We start from the raw sequence: 16,140 nt of genomic DNA, 5'->3' as shown, positions 1-16,140 counted from the left end.
TGGGATGTCCCCGCAAAAGCTCATGTGTTAGAGAATGCAACTTTGTTCAGAGGTGAAAAGACTGGATTGTGAGAGTTCTGACTTCATCAGTGAATTAATATGTCTGATGGAGTAATAGTTTGAATGGACTACTGGGTGATAATTGGAAGCTGGTGGGGCATGGCTGGGGGAAGTAGGTCACTGGGGGAGCATAACCTTGGGGATTATATCTGTCTCTGGCCCTTTCCTCTGTCTCTGTTTCCCAGCTGCCGAGAATTGAGCAGCTTTCCTCCACCATGCCCTTCCATGATGTTTCTGCCTTGGAGCTAATTGACTATGGACTGCATCCTCTGAAACTAAACCAAAATAAATCTTTTTTCCTCTAAGTTGTTCTTATTATGCAATTATTTATTAATTATTTCCTCTAAGTTGTTTATTATGCAATAAACCCAGATAAGCCTTTATCTTGGAATAGTCTTTAAGTACATACTTACACAACAATATATGCATTATATGTGTGTGCGTGTGTGTATATGTGTGTGTGTGTGTGTGTGTGTGTGTGTGTGTGCGCAGCCCGAATGGAATTTCCAAATTGACTTGTTAGAAGTAATAGCTTTATAATAGATTCAATTCTCCACATCCCTATCTTACTACATTGTCAATATGGCATTTTTTAAAAAAATATGATAATATAAGATGAAATGAAGTATTTAATTTTTTGCTCACTAAGCAGAATATAGTGGCACCTCTTTGCCATGATTTTTAGGATCATGTAGTCACATAGGGACTCACAGTTAACATTCTTAGCATCCACACTCATATGGAAAGTAGAAAACAGGCAAAAATTGGTGATGACCATCAGCTGTCCTCTAAGAAAATCAGCTTAAAAGGAGGCAGAATTTATTTTGGCTTACAGTTTCAGAGGTTTTGGTTTATGGTTGGCTGGTACCATTGTTTTGGGGCCTGTGTGAGGCAAAGCACTATGGCATAGAGCATGGAGTGGAGCAGCTCACCTCATGGAATCCAGGAAGCAGAGAAGAGGGGAAGGTGGATAGAGAGAGGAAAAGGAAGAAGGGGCCAGGGTTTCAATGTCTCTATCAAGAGCATGCCCCTAATGAACTAACTTCCTTCCACGAGACATTATCTTTTGAAGATTTCACTACCTCCCAATAGTACCACTGTCTGGTGACCAAGCCTTCAACACACGAGTTTTTGTTAGAACTTGCAATGCAAACCATAACACCCCAGAATATGATGTCTAGGGGTATGAGTTTCTGATGGATGCTATAACAAATTGGCACACACTGGGAGGCTTTTAAAATACCATAAATGTATTCTCTCACATTTCTGTGGGCCAGAAGTTTGAAATAAAGGTGAAAGCAAAGTTCTTTCCTCCTGAAGGCCTTGATAGAGAATCTGTTCTCTGCCTCTTTCCTAGTTTCTGGTCACTACTGGCTGTCATCAGTGCTCTTTGTCTTGCAGATGTATCACTTCAACCTCTGCCCTCTGTCTTCAGATAGCATTCTCCTCTGTGTGTCTTCTTCCATTCTTTTCTCTTAAGTGAACAATTGTCAATGGATTTATGGTCCACATAATTCAGGATGATTTCATCTCAAGATCCTTCACTTAATCACATTTCCAAAGATCTTTCCCACATATGGTCATATTTGGATTCTGGATAGACATATCTTTTAAAGGTTCACAATCCAACCTCTGTCTTGGGTGATTTTTAGAATAAACCCCAGTGGTACTACTTTCACAATGTCATCTTCTCCCTGTCTGTCACAAATAAAACAACTTTTAATGGTGCCTGAGAGTTTATAGACAATTCTCAGGGCCACCTCAAGTAACTATGGAAGTCATGATGGAATACTTTTATTAGCCTCACTCCTGGTTTTATTTTATGATCCTGGTTTTGTTTATCTTTTCCTTTTCCCTATGTTTTTAATTTTTGCAATCTTGTTGGATTCTTGAGAGTCATCTTAACACTTTTCTGAAAAAGAAACAATATAAACATCCTATTGTATGTCTGTTAAGGGCTGAATTGGGTCTCCCCCAAATTCATGTGTTGAAATCCTAACCACTAGTACTTCTGAAAGCAACAGTATTTTGAGATAAAACATTTAAAGAAATAATTAAGTTAAAATAAGATCATTAGTGTGGGCTCTAATCTAATATGATCCATGTCTTAATAAAAAGAGGCGATCAGGACAGAGGCTGAGGGACAGTCCTGTTAGGACACAGCAAGAAGGCAGTATCTGCAAACCAAGGAGAAAGGCCTCAGAAGAAATCAGAGCTGCCAACATGTTGATCTTGGACTTCCATTCTCCAGGACTGTGAGGAGAGAAACTTCTGTTATTAGACCACCAGATTGTGGTCTGTGTTCTGGAAGTCCTAAGAAATTAATGTGGAGTAAAGTGTAGCACACGCTCCCCTCATAATGACCACTTAGAAGGTAATCACTTGCCTTTCTAGAAAAGTCATTGATTCACTGCTCTGTTACTTTGCTCTGGAGAACATTAATCTCTTATAGACCGAAAAGCACAAGTTGCTTAGTGAAGTAAATGTGGGGAAAGCTACAGTTGCACACAGTCCCTCATCACAGAGAGCACAGTCCACCCCAGCACGGCTCTGAGAAGGTCTCAGTAAAGAAGCAGGTTTAATTTTGTTTGAGCCAGCATCTTCCTAACATGAATCATTCAAGAGACAGCCCTTTCCATTTAAAAAAATAAACAAACTACTTTAAGAACGGTTTTAGAGATTGATGTGATATAATTAACTGAAGTGCATCATGTGCATTAGGATTTACTTTTTGTGTTGTACAACATCATGCAGAAGAATCCACTTCCCTATAATGCCCCTTTGTGATCCACCATCCCTTTCTCCTTCATTCTAGGGCCTAGCAACCACTGAACTCTTTATTGTCCCTATAGTTGTACCTTTTCTAGAATGTCATGTAGCTAGAATTGTAGAGTCTGTAAACGTTTCAGATTGCATTATTTCACTTAGTAGTGTACATTTGAGTTTTCTTTGTTTTTTTTTCACAGCTTGATGTCCCATCTTCTTTTATTGCTGAATGACATCCCTTTGTCTGTATGTACTGCTATTTATCAATTCTCCCATTGAAGACCATCTTGGTTGTTACAAGTTTGGGTAATTAAGAATAAAACTGCTATTTATTCAAGTGCAGGTTTTTTTTTTTTTGAGAGGTGGGTGGAGCAGGTGTTCTTGTGTATATATGTTTTCAACTTATTTGTATAAATATAAAGGAGTATTATTTCTGAATTGTATGGTAGACCTATATTTAGCTTCAAAAAAAAAATCACTAGACTGTCTTCTAGAGTAGCTGCAGCTCTTGACATTCTCACCAGCAGTGAATGAAAGTTCCCGTTGTTCAAAATCCTCATCAGCATTTGATATTGTTAGTGTTTGGGATTTTAGACATTCTAGTAGGTATACAGTGACCTCTCATCATTTTAATTTATAATTTCCTAATGATATATGATGTTGAGCATCTTTTCCTCTTTTTATTTTACATTTGTTTGTATATGTCCTTTGGTGAGGTGTCTCCTTATATCTTTTGCCTTTTTTTTCATTTTTAAAATAATTGAATTGTAATATTATAAAATTTCTCATTTATTTTAGATACATCAGATATGAGTTTTGCAAATGCTTTCTCCCTGTTGCTTGTCCTTTCAGTCTCTTAACACTGGTTTAATTTACCTAAACTGCACAGTTCTAACTGTAGAACTTCATGAGTTCCAACAATTGTATACAGCCATATAACCACATCTCCAATTAACATAAAGATCATTTCAACCACCCCAGATAGGTCCTCATTGCCGCAGTCTGGCTGGGCACAAAATCACGAGCCACCACACACCTTGTAGATTCAAACATAAGAACCTCACCCCCCCACTGGCACCAAGGCCAAATTTGGGGGCCAACAGAGGTGAGGCAAGAACCTCACCCCCCCACTGGTGCATAGGCTATCCACATGTATGGCTGAATGCTGGACCGGTAGTCAGTGACGGGTATGATCCAATTGCAGTGGTATCAACCTAAGACAGGAGGCTGACGCCTAGAGGTCAGTTTTTCCCATGACGGGTAAGAACCATATGTTGAATTGGACAACCTACCAGGCACAGTCCTTAAGCCACATTGCTTGTTGTTTAATTAATCAGAAGGCGGGAGATGCTGAGGGCCATTGCCAAGTAGGAATGAATGGGCTTGCCTTTGGACCCAGGTCATTTGCAGTGACATTGCATGTATGCTTGAGTAAGGTGATCTTGCTCAAGGACCAGGGCGGATCCGGGTTTAGGGCGGATCAGGTTTTAGGGAGTATTCAGCTCCTTGGGTTTAGGGCAGTTCCAGGTTTAAGGTGTACCCTGCTGGGAATAGGGCGTATCCTGCTGATAAGAGCCTGGTGGAGTACGTGGATTTTGCCCAGAACGTGAATTTCCCCAGAACGTGTGTAGAGTGCCGGTGTGAGTTCCGGAATAAAGAATTGCTGTTTGAATCTACAAGGCTGTGAGTGGCTCATGATTTTGTGCCCAGCCAGACTGCAGCACCTCCTTCCCCTTCCCAGGCAATCCCACCCTCCTACCCACCCTCCACAGAGAGAACTGTTCTGATCTCTATTACCATAACCCACTTTGCCTCTTACTAGTCTTCATACAAATAAAGCTGTATGTCATGAACTCTTCTATATCTTACATCTTTCACTCAACAGGGTGTTTTGAGATTCACCTACAGTATTATTTTCCTGTTCATAAACAACTGGACTATTTCCAGTTTGGACTAAAGCTGAAATGAACATTCTTTGTATAAATATGTTTTCATGAATGGGAATACAATTCCTGGGTTAGTAGGTGATACTTTTTGAAGTTCACAAAAATAGTTTTCTATGACTATTGTGCCACTTTATATTTTCATTAATAGTGTAGGAGCATCTAATTATTACACATCCTCACCAACATTTAATAGTATCAGGTTTTTAAAAATTTCTTACCAATTCTACTGAGATGAAATCTTTTTGTAGTTTTAGTTTGAATGTTCATTTTCATTCGTTTTTCCTTTTTGCAGCCTTGGGGATTGAACTCAGGGCCTTGCACGTGCCAGGCAAACACTCTCCCACTGAGCTACATCTCCAGCCCTTGACTTTTCTTTATAACCGTTCATATATCATCTTACATGAAATGACTGTTCAAGCCTTTTACTTATTGATTTTAGAGATCATAGAAGGTCTTAGGTATTTGTTGAACTCGCTTTTTAACTTTACTAACAGAATCTTTTGTGAACATGAGTTTTTAAAATTTTAATTAAGTACAGTTTATCAGTTTTTCTTTTATTGTTAATATGCTTTCTACTATATAAGAAATCTTTTCATATCCTATAGTCACAAAAAGATTGTCCTGTATTATTATTATTATTTTAATTAATATGTTTAGATTTATTCTTCAACTGAAATTAATTTGAGTTGAAGAAAATTTAAGATTCATTTTTCTCCCATATTGACATCCAGTTGTTCCATTACCTTTTGTTGAAAATACATTTTTTTCTCCATTCAATTGTCTTAGTGCCTTTGTTGAAAATTAATTCCACACTGTTTTCATTACAAAAGATTTATAGTGTTTCTTGAAAGCAGTAGTCTTCCAATTTTGTTCTTTTTCAAAATAGTTTTTATTGTCTTCAGTTTTTTGGCATTTTTGTATAAATTTTAGAATCAGTTAGTAAAAATCTACCAAAATGGTAGCTTGTACTTTTATTTCCTGTTCTGTGCTTTTTAGGTTTTTCGTATCTGAGTTATACTGTACTTATAATTTCAGAAATGTTCTCTGCTCTTTAATTTTTGATGTAGAATTGCTTAAATTTCTTCCTTAATTGTTTAGTAAAATTCCACAGTAAATCTATTTGGGTCTGAAGTTATATTTTATCTTTTGGGAATTATTTTTATTTATAAAATGAATTTATTAACTCATAGATGTTTAGATTTTTCTATATGTTCTTATACTGGTTGTCAAATATATTGATAGTTTGTGTTTCTTCTTTTTGTATCTAGATTATTCCTGGTAGATTTTATCAAATATTAATATTTTCAAGGAAGTATCATTTGCTTTCTCATTTTCTCAACTTTATAATTCAATGGTTGTCAATTTCATCTTTATTATTCCCTTTCTTATATTTAGTCTTGGTTTAATTTTCTTTTCTCTGTTTGATAAAATACAAATTTTTATTACTTTTCTAATATATGTATTTAATGCTGTGAATTTTCTCTAACTGATGTTTTAACTTCATGTCACAAATTGTGGTTTATTATGTTTTCATTATCTTTCAGTTTAAAATATTTTCAAATTTCCCTTGTGATTTCTTCCTTTGTTATTTACATATGTTCTTCAGTTCCCAAATATTTGAGGGTTTCCTGAATATGTTATTGTTATTTATTTCAAATTAAATCTCATTGTGGTCAGAGACAGTACTCTTATTTTATGACTCAATATACAATGTTTTTGATAAACATTCCATGTTGACTTGAGAAATATGTTTTTTCTATTATTATTGGAAAGATTGTTTTATAAATATCAAATGGAAAAAAATTTATAGTGTTATGCGAATCTTGCATATCATCACTAAAGTTTTTCTGCTTGTTTTATCACTTAGTGAGAAATGTGTTAAAGTTTCTGATGATGATTGTAGATTTGTCTGTTGGGTTCTGTCAGTTTTTTTCTTAATGTAAGTTGAAGTCTTATTATTAGGATTATTATGTCTATCTGCTAAATGGACCTTTTATCATTATTATACACTTCTCTTCATTAATAATTTATATATTTGAGATGTTCCACAATCTTGATACTTGCTTTCTATTTGGTTCCTTCTTTCTTGTCTTCAGATTACTCAAATGTATTTTTGTATCACTTAACCTTCTTCATTAGCCTTTTATGTAAAAGTGAAGAGTGTGTGTGTGTGTGTGTGTGTGTGTGTGTGTGTGTGTGTGTGTATGTGTGTGGGAACAAGAGAGTTTCCTCTAGAGTTGTCATTTTATATATAACATGAGAACCTTAAAACAACAGAATTTTATTACTATCCCTGTCATTCATGTGACATTGTCTTATAACTCTCACAATACAGTAATTTTTTTTTTGCCTTAAAACAGTTCTTTTTAAAATTACTAATTAAAAGGAACAATCTTTCACATTGAGATACTTTCTATTCCTAGTGATTTTATTTCCTCCTGTAGATCCCCATTTCCATCTGGCATTATTCTTTTCTGTTGACATAACTGGAAACAAATTTTCTCTACTTTCTTTATCTGAAAATGTCATTATTTAATTTTTTTCATGGTACTAGAGATCAAACCCAAGTCCTTGTGCCTACTCTACTACTGAGATATACCTTATCTCAATTTTTGTTTTTGAAATATATTTTTACTAGTTACAAATATTTCACATTTATAGTTCCTTTTACCTTCAGCATTTTAAAGACATTGGGCTCCTGTCTTCTGGCCTCTGTAATTTCTGACAAAACGTCCAATGTAATTCTTACTATTCCTTCTTTACAATTTATCTTTTTTTCTTTAGTTGCTTTTAAGACTTTCTTCTATATCTTTAATGTTCAGTCATTTACTATGACAACTTAACTGTGGTTTTCTGTATATTTATCTAGGCTGGAGTTCAATTTACTTCTTATATTAGTGGATTTTTGTTTTTCCATGAAAAAAAATGCCAAAGGACATTTTTAAATACATTTCTGCACTATTTTCTTTCTGCCCTAAAATACATGTATGAAGATTTGAATTTGGAGTCAACTTACCTTATATACAAACAGAGATATGATAAATTGTGATATATATGTGTATTAAGAATTATAATGAAAGAAAAGGAGAGAGTACATGTATAATGGCATAATTTGGCGTGAACATAATTAATATACAGAGTTACGAAAAATTGTGCTGTAAGTGGGGAATAATGAGTGTAATGCATTCCACTATTTTCATGTATTTTAAAAAAAAGTCTACTTGATGTTGTTTTGCAAATTTTTGGAGTTTTTTTTCTTTATTTTCACTATTTTAAAAATCTCTGTGCTTTGGTTTGAACAATATTCATTTATCTGGCTTCAAATTCACTGCTCTTTTCTTGTCCAGTTTCTGATCTTCTAAGCTCATTGATAAAGTTTTGTTTTCTAATATTTTATTTTCTATTCTAAGTTTTCTATTTTTTCAAATTTTCATATCATATATTACATATATAGAGCACAATTTTTCAAGTCACTGATTGTACACAAAGTATCTTCACACCACTCGTGTCTTATTCATGTACTTAGGGTAATGATGTCTAACTCATTCCACTATCATTCCTACCCCTGTACCCCCTTCCCTTCCCCTCCCTCCCCTTTGCCCTATCTAAAGTTCCTCCATTCCTCCCATGCTCCCCTCCCCCATTGCCATTATGAGTCAGCATCCTCATATCAAAGAAAACATTTGGCCTTTGGATTTGGGGGATTGGCTAGCTCACTTAGCATGATATTCTCCAACTCCATTCATTTACCTGCAAATGCCATGATTTAATTATCTTTTAATGCTGAGTAATGTTCCATTGTATATATAAACCAAAGTTTCCCTATCCATTCATCTACTGAAGGGCATCTGGGATGGGACCACAATTTAACTATTGTGAATGTGCTGCTATAAACATTGATATGGCTGTGTCTTTATTTGTTAATGATAATATTTGTGTTGTCTTTGAGTCTCCTTCTATAGACATATTTTCTCTTGAAATGTAGGTCACTTCCCCTTGTTTCTTTGACTAATAGTTTCTTATTTTGAATTGGAGAATTAACTTTATTGTAAAAGATCTGCCACAGAATACTCTGGATATTATCATGTACCTTTAGAATATTGCGTTTGTTTCAGCAAATGCTAAGTTTACTGATGGATTATCTTGTCTCCACAGACACTTGAATTTAGGGCTTTAGTAGGGAAGCCTAATTTTGGCTCTTCCTTTATTTGTAAAAATATAGGTCTTAGTTCTGGGATCTGCTTCTTATTTTTAATGCATGTGCCTTCAGAGATCTTAATTGAAAGTCTGAAGTGTTTGTTAATTCCCTCAATGCTGGTAGGAATTGAATTCAACTCTGCTTCCCTAGCATCTCACCTGCTGACATCTCCGCTAAACTCCTTAGTTTCTAGTTGTATATTCTGATTTCTCTTTGGAGTCTCGCTTAGCATACTCGGTCTTAGAGTCAGCCAAAAATTGGGGAGAAATTTTTACAGATATGTGTTCCCTCTCCATAACTACCTCCTTCTCAGGATACCCCTCCCACAACTTAATTCTCAGTCATTCCAGCAGCCAAGAATCCAACCTTTGACACTTCAGTCAATGCAGTAAGATGAATGTTTTCTGTCTGAGCTCTATGCCTTATTCCCACATAAACTGGGTTATACCCTTAGGGGTAAAGTTGGACAACTGTGAATCTCACCTAATTTGCATCCCATCTTTAAAATTCATATCTCTTTTAGTATCTTCCTGCTTTGGGGTTCTTCCCAGTGTTTTCCAAGATATGTTTTTTTGGGGGATAAGAATTTGTGGCTGTCATTGGCAAGAAGGTTAGTTCAATATAAGCTACTCAGCCATTAGCAAGAGGGTTAGTTCAATAAAAGCTACTCAGCCATTACTAAAACTATAACTCCTCTAATTACCTGGTTGTTATTTAAAACACACTTTGTAAATAAACGAGAAGGCTTATTCAGGAGCTACCTCTAACACTACAATTGTGGTTCCTGGTTTATTTTCCAGCACGTGTCTCCATAAACATTACATAACTTCCTCTGAGTCATTCCAAACCATTAAAAACCTCACAATGAAGTGTAAACATAAACCTGTTTTGAAGTAGTGCAGGACCTCATTCAATGTGTCAGCCCGGCTGCTCTGAGCTCAGTTTATATATCAGGGGAAATGAGAGCAATTCTCCCTTTGACGGGGAAAATGGTTCACCATCATTTTCCTCAGCAATATCATCTGGACCATGGACTCCTCTCAGGCTCATTTAATTCCACAAAGCACTGACAGATCACATTACCTGTTCTTTCCCTGATAGTTCCATTTTCTACATAACATGCTTTTAGGCCAAAAAAAAAAAAAATTCACCCTTTGCAGTTTAGTTGCCCCACAGCTCAAGTTCACATCACCCCAAAGAGAGCAAGAAGAGGAGATCCAAATTAGGAGGGAAATGGTTGGACTTTGTGCCTCAGCTGGATTCTGCTTCCCACCTTGGCCACCTTGCATTGTAGAATTTTACTGACGTAATGAGTTATGAAATTGTCTACCTCCATGCCAGGGATTAGTGCATTTATACCTATTAATGTATTTCATCTTTTCAACTGATCCATTTTACAGCTGCGAAAGTGGGCACAAAGTTTCAGTCATTTTTCTCACGCTTACAACCAGTGTGATCACATCCAAGTGAGTTATTTCACTTGAGATCAAGGGGCAAGCTGTGATTGGCACCAATGTTCTTTTTTTTGTATCAGCCTCTACTTCCCCTTTGAGTCCATTAATGCCCTTAACCCATGTGTAACATGTGGAAGACCAATGGCCCCAGCCAAGTCTTCCCACCTCTTCGATTTTTACACTCTCTTCTCAATGTTTGCATGGTCATTCTGACAGATTTCAGATATGCCAGGGTATTTCTCTCTTAGGATCATTCTCTCATCTTAAGAGCTGAGGTGGCATGAAGCCATTCTCCTTGGAGTGATCAGAATTGAACCCTCCCAGATTTATATAACATGTGTTGATTAAGTATCTCCTTTATGGCATGCATTATCTAGCCATTAGGGGTAAAGAAGCTGCTGCCACCCTTGAGATTTTTAAAGTCTAATAGAAAAGAAATATATGTAAACAAATGCTAAAATTCTGTGGTAGACAGCTCTTTAGCTGTGAGATCACTGAAGAGGAAGCAACTAACTCTGCAATTAACTCTACCTGATGAATCTGGGGAAGGTGCCCTAGCAAAGGTGTTTTATAAATGGGATCTTGAGGTGTGCATAGAAATAGGATGGAAAGAGCATTTCACACAGAGGGAGCAGCACGTTTGAGGATATAAAGCAGGAATAACTCAGCTTCCGGGTGAAGTAATAAGGTTAGTGTAAACACATGGAGAGAGAAAAGAGACGGTGAGACTGGAAAAGCAAGCAGGAGACAGACTGTGAAGGTGTAATTTATTTTGAAGGATTATCATGATAATCCCTAATCTACAACCTGGTTTCATCCTAATCCCTGATTTCATCCTAATCCCCACCCACTCTTCACATTTCAAACACACACACACACACACACACACACACACACACACACACACACACACACACTCATGCATTTCTGTACACATATGGATTCTTTTCAGGCTTCTTCGTCCTAGGATAGATGTACAGCTTGATGAAAGAGTGTGTATTGCTTTAGCACTGCTGGATTCAAGAACAAGGTTTGCTTAAGAAATGCTTCATGATTTTGCTGTCACTCATCCAAAATGGATTGCCAAGGATCTTAGAGAGACATCAAAACGGACAAAGAACTAAAAAGCCTTGAAGAAATATCATTCATTATTTTCCTTTTCCCTTTTTCTTTTACTTCCTTTCTCCCATTTTGTAAATAAAAAAAAAATGTTTAGAATGTCTGATTAGGTTTATGACCAACGACCTGCTGCTCATTCTCCTTGCTGGGCATGTGATTTATCTCTGTTATACTTGACTGCTAAGAAATAGAGTGCTGGGTTGACTAGCTATTGTCTTTTGTTGTCGATGCTATTTATAAAGAAACCATCTGCCCTTTGCCACAATCAAAAGGCTGAGCTGGGCCTTTTGACTTGCTACCTTCCCAGATGGGTAGCTTCAGATTAGACCGAGGTCCAGAATAAATGTTGTTATAGGCTCTCTCTTCAAGTCTCATCCCTTTTTTCCAGAAGCTAATAAATTCTGAAAGTGTTGCCATAGCTGCTACTGAAGTCAGCCTCTGAAAAAATACTTGGTGTGCGTGACTTCTTGTTTGACTGCCGTAATCCTAGAGGGAGAAATGAAAAGAAGATAGAAAGGGTGATTTCTGACTCGTGCTATCTCTTCTCTTTCTTTCTGGCTCTCTAATATTTCCTTCTTTTCTTTTTTTCTCCTTTTCTACTCCCTTCTTTCATTTCTTCCAGAGTCTGTTTCTCTCTTCTCTCTCTCTCTGTCTTTTAAATTTCTCCCTTACCTGTCAAAAGATATTTCATTTATTTAAAATGAACTTGAGTGATCACACAATATACTAGGCTTTATAAGCAGCACTGGAATGCAAAACAAAAACAAAACACCAAAAAATATACAATATGCAGTTGCTGTCTTCAGGGAGCTTCTAGTAGAGCCCAGTGTGATAACAGGACAGTTAGTATCGTTTTAAAAGGAGATTGATGCTTTGTAATAAGTTTGACATAATTTTCATTAACTTACAAGATTTCTCCATCCTTTTGGTTGTAAATTCTGACTCCATCCTGTCTGTATTTCAATGTAAAATTTGTCTAGATAACATATTAAGATTGGGATTGAGGGCTTTCTTCAACTGTAAGATATTATCTAAATTTAGTACATTATTCTCTATCTTCTTTTGGTTCAATTTTGTATCTTTATTTGACAGTCAATGGTCAGTTCTCATCTACACTGTCTAAGTGGTAATAGGGTCATAGGTTACCAAAGTATAAAGCTTGCTGGTGAACCTCCATCTTCATCACATTATCTGAAAAAGCATATGTGGACACATGGATTTGATAAGGGACATTGCCTATTTCTTTTGGCCCAGACACTTTGTTAAACATAGTATCAGTGTACACAACTAGAGACCCCATCTCCTTTACGGAAATTTTTCCAATCTCTAAGTGGTAGCAGAGTACACTTCTTAAAGACCACTCCATGGATGCACTTGTGAATGCTGATGGTGGATTCTTGGTCACCATCTCCTTGTTGGCAGAACAATCCTTCTTCCTCTGGCTAGAGCCATTCTGCCTGGTCCAAGTTGGAAAAGAATAGGGCAAGAGATAGTCTAAATTTAGTACATTTTCTACAATTTATTTTATGTAGTTTTCAAAATTTATATAAAAGGAATGTCTACAATTTTCATAATAAAGTTTGTTTTCACTAAAAAGCCTATAGTGAATATTATTATGGTAAAATTATAGATTATCTTTATTTGAAAGATGATTTCTCAGGATATTTGAATATAATTTATTTAAAATATTTTAAAACCCAGCATTATGGTAAAAACAAAGAAACAGAAAAATTAACATAAAATATCACTTACCTGGGGTTTATAGGCATGTGCCATTATACCTGGTTTCCTCTCCTTTTTCAACATGAACATAGACAACATTCTACCTTTTAAAAACTCATGTACTCATTTGTGAATTTAATAAAATTTTATAGAGTGGCTCAGTGTTATTTTAGGCCATAGGGTACCAGGATGAACAAGACAGGGAAGGTCCATATCCTCATGAAATGTGCAGTTCTGCTGGGCAGGGCATAAGGAAGGGCACCCCATAGGGAGGATGATTGATTGGAAATGTGTTTTACAATTTTGGACAGCACCTCTCAATGCCAACACAAACTGAGCTACTTACTTCATCATTTTTAATAACTTCCAAGTAGTCCATAGTCTGATTATAATAATCATAATAAAAATAATAGCCACACTTATTGAGTACTCATTGCATGCCAGATGCTATGCTCTGTGATTTATGGTCTTTACCATAGAAAGCGTCACTGTCACCAATCCATAGATTATATTATTCTCACTGTTTTTCAGGTGAAAACAAAAAATAAAATAAAATAAAATAAGCATATGCAAGTGAAGGATCTTGATCACATTCTCACTTCTAGGCAGAGCTAAAATCCAAACTGGGTTGTCTGAATCCAGAAACTATAGTTTTAAATACCCTGCTATGGATATTCCATAATTTATTTATTTCCAGTTTTCCCATTTGTAATTAATACAGGAAAAATATTTATTTAAAAATATTATGTAAATATATAAAAATATTCCTGTATTAAAATATTTTAAATTGGAATTTGGGGACAAAGGGAATACTATATATTTTTTACATATTATTAATGTTATTTTTCTAAACAACAGTTCATGAGAGTTTATATTGTCAACTACCCTTCTCAAAGCAACAGTACTTGAAATATCCCAGCCAAGTTTAAGCAACATATACATAGCTTAGTTGGCATGTGGCAATTAGGATTAATCAGACAATAGCTGTAAAATGCACAAAAAACTTATGAATGTCACCAGTTCTTATTATTATCATAGTTACAGCAAACCAAAACCTGTCATTCTTTTTGTCCTTCTTATATTCCAGAAACGAATATGATGCAGCCAAAATCCAAAAGTTTGGATTATAACTTTTGGGCCAGCTGTGTTGTCCATTATCAATTTGCCCATTTGAAATATTTCAAAAGTCAAGATTTTAAATCAGGTGTTCATCAGCTCTATTCCTAAAGAAGGTGGCTTGCTCTAATACACTCAACAAAATTGTAGGCACAAGAATAGATGGGCTGGTAATGGCATATCTTGACCTTCTCAAAGCTGTGATACTTTCTGCCTCTGATTCCTGCCTCTGGATTTTGGCCCTTTCTTACTGAAACCTGAAGGGAATTTTGTAACTGCAACTTGAGATGAGTCATTAGATAGCCTGTAGAGGCAGTGAAGGGTTTTGTTATAATTTGGATCTTATATGTCCCCAAAGCTCATGAGTTGAATGCTTGGTCTGCAGCTGATGGCACTTTTTGGAGGAAGTAGAAAGTTTAGGAGTTGGGGCCTGGTTGAAAGAGGTAGTCATTGGAGCATGCTCTTTTTAAAAAAAAAAAAAAATCAATTGATTTTTTAAAAATAAATGACAGCGGAATGCATACAATTCTTATTACACTTTTAAAGCACAATTTTTCATATCTCTGTTTGTATATAAATTATTTTCACACCAATTCATGTCTTCATACATGTACTTTGGATAATGATGTCCATCACATTCCACCATCCTTGCTAAACCCCTACCCTCTTCCCCTCCCACCCCTCTGCCCTATCTAGAATTCATCTATTCCTCCCATGCTCCTCCTCCCTACCCCACTATGAATCAGTCTCCTTATATCAGAGAAAATGGAATTTGGCATTTGTTTTTTGGGGATTGACTACTTCACTTAGCATTATCGTCTCCAATGCCACCAATTTACCTGCAAATGCCATGATTTTATTCTCTTTTATTGCTGAGTAATACTCCATTGTGTATATATGCCACATTTTCTTTTATCCATTCATCTATTGAAGGGCATCTAGATTGGCTTCACAGTTTAGCTATTGTGAATTGAGTTGCTATAAACATTGATGTGGTTGTGTCCCTGTAGTGTGCTGATTTTAAGTCTTTTGAGTACAGACTGAGGAGAGGGATAGCTGGGTCAACACAGAGATGTTGAAGTCGAGGAAGCTGTGAGCCGGGAGGACAAGGGAGTGCGTTGGAGAAATGTGGATCACCTTTACTGAAGAAATGCTTGTGTCCTAGAAGGAAAAGCAGTGGCTTGGTGTTCTCGGCCCACAGGAGGAGGGAATGTGGAGAAAAGGGACCTGTCTAAACACACGGGGTGTTTTCTCACTGTTCTATGTGACCTTCTCTGACCTTGCCTTTTCCCTCCTCTGAGGGCCCCAGACTCAGTGATTCGACTCAGTGTTTCACTTCTCCCCAAGTGAGGCTGGGGTTATGTAGAGACAGCCTTAATTAAGGTTTGCATGTGGTGAGTGAGAAAGAGAAGGGCATTTAAACTCACTGATTCAGGCCCTGGGAGGGGAAAAAAAAAAAAATCAACAGTGTCAGAATGACACCAGGAAAAGAAGGAGGTGCAGAAAGCCATTTGGTTTGAGCTCTGTTAATTCGGGCCAGGGAAGAGGTAATGCTGAGGCCCGAGGGGGTGAGCTAAGGACAGGCTTTCTGCCTTAACTCTCAACGTGCTAGCTTTTATTAGTTTAGGCCAGGCGGCTGCTAACATTATTTTAGTATCTATTTTGTGAGTGATTATGTCGTATGCATGGGCAGGAGGTCAGGCGGGTCAAGCCCTTCTGCAGCAGACCATCCCGGCATGAGCCTTTCGCCTTCAGATCT

The sequence above is a fragment of the Ictidomys tridecemlineatus genome, chromosome 7 (assembly GCF_052094955.1).
Source record: "Ictidomys tridecemlineatus isolate mIctTri1 chromosome 7, mIctTri1.hap1, whole genome shotgun sequence".
NCBI classification, from domain to species: Eukaryota; Metazoa; Chordata; class Mammalia; order Rodentia; family Sciuridae; genus Ictidomys; species Ictidomys tridecemlineatus.
This window is presented reverse-complemented; position numbering follows the sequence as displayed.